Source organism: Melanotaenia boesemani, chromosome 24, assembly GCF_017639745.1.
Source record: "Melanotaenia boesemani isolate fMelBoe1 chromosome 24, fMelBoe1.pri, whole genome shotgun sequence".
NCBI classification, from domain to species: Eukaryota; Metazoa; Chordata; class Actinopteri; order Atheriniformes; family Melanotaeniidae; genus Melanotaenia; species Melanotaenia boesemani.
The window spans coordinates 11,313,013-11,318,853 of record NC_055705.1 but is presented as its reverse complement, the minus strand read 5'-3'; positions in this window follow the sequence as shown (position 1 = coordinate 11,318,853).

The window sequence follows — 5,841 nt, the reverse complement described above, 5'->3', positions numbered from 1 at the left end:
GTCTGACTTAAACATCTCACTATGGCCCATGTATACAAACACAGCAATTAGCTGCTCCATCCAGCCACTTCTACTTCCTGAAGATGACTTTTTATCCTGTTAAACAACAGATTTGAGAATATTTTTTGCTCCAAAGTGAAAACAGTTTTTAGGTGGGTTTCCATCATGATGCTCATGTGACTAATATGACCATTTTATTTGAGCATATTGCAGAAAACATGGCATCTTTCTAAATTTGTACAAAGTTGAAAAGTTCAGTGATGTTTCCTGCAGACAACCAAATTGTTCTGTTTTCTTGCAGCATTTTGTAAAATGTTTTACTTTCTGTTGTTGTGTTTTCCAGAAATGGCTTTATTTTGCTTTTTGTTATCCTGGTTTTTTTTTTCTGCGTAGGTTATTTTTTTCTTGTCATTTTTCAGTTTTGGTTTTGTTGTTATGTTTTGAACCACAAGACCACCGAATTATGCAGACGTTGATACCAGCCAATCACTGAGTTTGTGTCAGTTTTAACCTGATGATATTTTTAACTCTTAACACTTTCCACCTCTTCAGCGGTGGTCTGAAGAAGAGGAGGTTATGTTCCTTTGAAGTCAGTTTGTCTTTTTTTCCCCCAACCTCCCATTTCCAGTGTTTTCCACTCCTTTGACATATTTCTTCTCTTTCCTCGTTTCATCTGCATTCCTCCTCCTCTGCCTCCTCTTCTCTCCTTCCTCCTTTTTCTGCTTCGTGCCACTTCCCTCCCTGTCTCTCAGTGTGTGATTGATGTTGTAAGGTAGCATTAACACTTCTCATGCTGCTAGTACATGGAAGGAGGAGGAGGTGGCATAATGTACATGAACGATTGATTACTTTGCTGCTCCTCGCTGATGACTTCTCCAAAGATGGTTCCCTGGGAATCGATAACCACTGCTTCTTCTTTCTTGCCTCCCTCCCTCCCTCAAACTTCTCAAGACAAGGAGCTCATGCAGCCCTTATGAAGGAAAGGCACATTTGCATATGGAAAAATAATTAAAACAAACAAAGTGAAGCTGGGACCCCCTAAAGAGACGAGCCAGGAGGAGGAAGTGAATAATGTGGGCATAGAGACGGGTTTAATTGCTCCACATCGAGTTTGTGCCATTTATCTTCAACTCTCTGGCTCCGCCACAGTTTAATTTGTCACCTTAGCACAGATGAGAGTTTATGTAGGGGTTCACAGGATATGTTTCCAGGTATGCACCCAGACTCCCATGGCTGCATTCTACTGTCATACTTTAGGAAAACGGAAAGCTTGACCATTGGCGTGGAAAGATGACTCGGAGCTCTCCACAGTTCGACCCACCCTTTCCTTTTGGGTACACACACTTTGTCACTTCATTTTAAAGGTCTATAAAGAGCTGTTAGATAAAAGGGTTCAGTTTTCAGAAAGATGTTCTGTTCTTTTGCTGTCTGTCTATCTCTAAAGCAGTCATTATGCTCTTGGAGCTTCCACACTGACTACTTAGTTCCTCCTCTCTCATGTGTGTGCATGAGAGTTTAAAGTGTGTGATTTGTTCACACGTGCTCAGTGTGTGTGCCAATCTTTGTCTCATTGTGGGTGTGCGGCGCTTTTTGAGCGGGCTCCCCGCTGACGCCGCGGGATGTGAGTCGTCACGCGCCGAGGCCTGTCTGCTACGTTAGCGCCGCAGTGGCTAAAACTCCATTTTCAGCAAAGCGTTTGAAGCCAGAGGATGAAAGACAGCGCTCTCTCTTGCCTCCCTCTTCTGACGCCTCTGATGGACATCTCAATGGTCAGCCACTTCTTTAATTAAAGGCACACATGAAAGAGTACTGACCTGATGGTGCTCTGAGCAGATAGGAGCAATATGAGTGTTAGTGAACTCAGTTAGGTCTTTAAAGACAGAGTGTGTGTATATAGCTACTGTATGCACACATGTGTTTTAGTCAAGGATGTCATCAGAAACAGAAATTTTTTAAAATCCTAACACAGTCAGATAATGCTAAAGATTTTACCAGAATGAAAGCTGTCCAAATACGTGAATCACATTGTGATTGTACTTATCACCAAAATGTAGGATCCACTTTGGACATTGCTTTGTTTAGTACAATTAAAATGTGTATTATTTTGCCTTTCATTTTGATTTCTACTTTTTTTTTCTGAGGGGCATTTCCTAGTTGAGGATGGTACTCTGAATGTCTCTAGCTATGACAGCTGGTGGCAATGTGGACGAAACCAAATAGGTTTTAGGTATTGGGATGAGACAAATATAGGTTTGTGTGTTTTATTTTTACACATCATTGTAAAATTAGCTCCAGCCTTGATTTTTGTAGGGTTGTTTTGCATCTTGAGGTCTTACAGACTTAGAACTGGTTAGTAAAGACAGATTAGTCTGTTTCGTTTTAACTTTGCTTTTTGTTAAATGATTTGACCTGAAAAGTATTCAAAGCTGATGTGCAATGGAATTATAATTATGTCTTTGGCAGTGAATAATCATTCCCCATATTTCAGCTCATCAAACCACCAGAAACTGTTGATGTGGATCCTGACTGATGAGATTTAACCTCCTAACCTCAACACTACTGTTCTGGACTATCCTCCCAAACACAGGCTGGGTCATTTGCTTATGCAGGAAACATTCCATAATAACTTTTGAAGAACATGCAACCTCCAGGGGCTGTGAGAGCAACGGCCCATGAATGGTTGCCTTGCAAAAAGAATGTATTTTTATACCAAAATCATGAATTGTTTTCCAACGCTGAGCAAGAAGTTTTGATTTTCAGCCCAAAACCAAGTAATATTTTTTGACCAAGCCAAACAAATATTGTTGAGTTTATATGTAACCAAGGCATCCAGCAAAATGACATCTATGAAGGTAATAATTGTATTATAAAAAGAATATATTATAGCCATGATCATTTAGATTTAATCAAGTGATGTTAATGGCTAACCAACTAGGAAGAGATGGATGTGTTTTATAAATATATTGATTTAGCTTAAACACTTGATCGTGATCACAGGTTTTATGCAGTTGATACTTGTTAGTGATAAAAAGCACTGCTACTAACGCATCTTCAACCCTCCCACCTTTCTTTCTTATGAGAATTTTGTATCTTGTTAAAGTAAAGACCTGAGAATTCTGTGTGCTTTAATGTCCTTCTGTCACTGATGTAAACTCATCTGAGTTGTATTTTTCTGCTTCCTGTTGAGACTATATTTTAAACAGCTGCTTTAGGCTTTTTGCCAAAAATAATAAAAAATAAATAAATAAAAAAGAATGTACATATTTTTAAAAAGACTCTATTGTTTTTTAACATTCTTTTCCTTTTGAGGGGTGAAGAAGAAAGAAATTGCTTGAAACTGTGTTACTTTTTCTTGTTTCATATGAAAAACACCCAAATGTTTTTAGTTGGTTGTGCATCCATTTCCAAATTACGTTCTCAGTATTTAACATCTCCATATTTGTGAGTGCTTTTGGGTTTTCTTTCTTTCTTTCTTTCTTTCTTTCTTTCTTTCTTTCTTTTTTATTTTGTTTTTGCTTGATTACATGGGTGTTTGTGAGGTCATGTGACTTGTGTTCCCAACGAAAGTTCAGCTGTAAATGTGAAAATGCTAATAAAGTTCAGTAGAGAAATAACAACAACACACCTCAGGTGTTATCAGAGCCTTTACAACATTCTGTGGAATAGCAGAACAGCTCTGTAAAACTTGCAGTATAAATATACAAAATATTGTCGTTTGGCTGCATGTTATACTACAGCTGTGTCTCTCGGTTTCTCAGTTCTACAACAAAATTAGCTGATTTAACCAAAGCTGGCATTAAACCCTCCTCAGCAAGAGTGAGCTTGCATGTTTTTTTTCCCCGCCTTTTCAGATATTTGTAGTCTACATTAGGATTCAGCCAAAGCAGCCCGGTTCACACTGTAAGGAACTCAACATCATCCGAGCTGGCTGTAGCTGCGGGCGAAAACAACAAAGCTTTAAACGCACGCTGTGGAAGAAGAAACGCTTTCAGTCTCTCAGAGCTCATTCTAATCTTGAGCTTCCTGTTTTTGTTGCTTTGCGTGTGTGTGTAAATTTATGTGTGTGTGTGAACCTCCTTGCTGTAACAGTGCTGGGTGCTCCATGTGTCTGCTTGCTGGATATCAGGCATCCAGGGATCCTCAGAAGCCGGCATTACCAGTTAAAGACATTTAAGACAATTCTACCACAGATGTGTGTGAGTGTGTTTGTGTGTGAAAGACAAAGAGAAAATACAGGGAGGATGATGGGGGGGAAAGATGGAAGAAGAGCTGCTTTTAAGTAAAATTGAGAAATTTTTTCTCCTCTTAAGGAAAATCCATTTTCCTTGCCTCTCGTCTGGTTTCAGTGGGTTTATTTTCAGGACACTGCATTCATACTTTTGTTGCCACAAAACAAGCAGCACTTGTTTGTTGTGGGTGTCTATTATCTTTTAAAGTTTGCAGTGTGTAAGTTCACAATTGTCAGGTCCAGAACCCCTGAAAAAGAGAAAAGCACTTAAATACTTACAACAAACTTGTCAAGTCCAAAAATTCTGCTTATAAAGAGCTTCTGACCAATTTCTGGGAGCAAATTAGATATCTGTAAAGTAACAAAGAGACACTGTAGAGGAATGGTCTGTATAAGAAGTGCCGTTCAGGGGTTGGAGGATCTTTGATTCCAAAGTCTTTCTAAAGGAAATTATCTGCTGAGGCCTTCAGATGAAGATCACACTGAGCTGTGAAAGCAGTGTTGAGTTAAAGATTAAAGACTGAATGATTTGAACTTGCAGCTTTGCAACTCAGCAGATACATTTTGTGTTAGCCAAAGCAAGACTGCCTGACTTCCATCAGGTCTCATTAAAACTCTTAAGTTGGCAGTCTGTGAACTTCTCAGGATTCCTCACTGTCCACTGTCCCTTCAACAATATGCAAAAGAGCTCAACGTGTACGTTTTGATTGCTTTATTATTGGCTATCTCTGGGCATTAGAGGTTTACCTTTTTGCAGGTTGTCAGCTACAAATGAACATCTAAACTATCCTATAAAAAAACGTGGACCATAGTTTGTTTCATGATGATGTTACGACATTCATATTGTGATGTGAAGTTAATATTGTATTTATTTGAACTCACCGACATGCAGTTGCATGTTTTATTTAGTCCTCAAAAGTTCCAAACATCTTAGTACTGTTAATCAGTTTTAATGGACAAAGTGTGGTGGTTAGCTCTGCAGCCTCATAGCAGGAAGGTACCTGGTTTGAGCCTCAACTAGGCGGAGGTTCGAACACTGGCCTTTCTGTGTGGAGTTTGCTTGTCCTCCCTGTGTATGTGTGGGTTCTCTCCGAGTACTCCGGCTTCCTCCCGCCATCCAAAGACATGCATGTTAGGTTAACTGATCAATCTAAATTCTCCCTAGGAGTGAGCATGAGTGTGAATGTTGTTCGTCTCTCTGTGTTGGCCCTGCAATGGACTGGTGACCTGTCTAGGGTGTACCCCTTGTATCAGACTTACCTGACATGTTTCAACCCTTCCGTCTTTACCATCAAGACATGACTGGTATGTGTAACAGATTACGTGAACTATCGTTGTAACAACATCGTGAATGTAGTTGGATTAATAATATGTCTTTTTGTCCCCAAAAACCCAACTAAGTAAGGTAAAATAAGCATTTATTTAAAAAAAAGTACTTTTACAACTACTTGCACGATTGGTTAGTTTAATCCACAAGAATTAACTGTATTTGATAAAATTGCTGTAAAATGTGCTGTAATCATAATGAGGGTTCATCCATAGCAGCATGACAGCTGCTTCCTTGGACTGTGAACACCACGCTGACCTCCCTGATATCAGCAATAGAGAAGCAA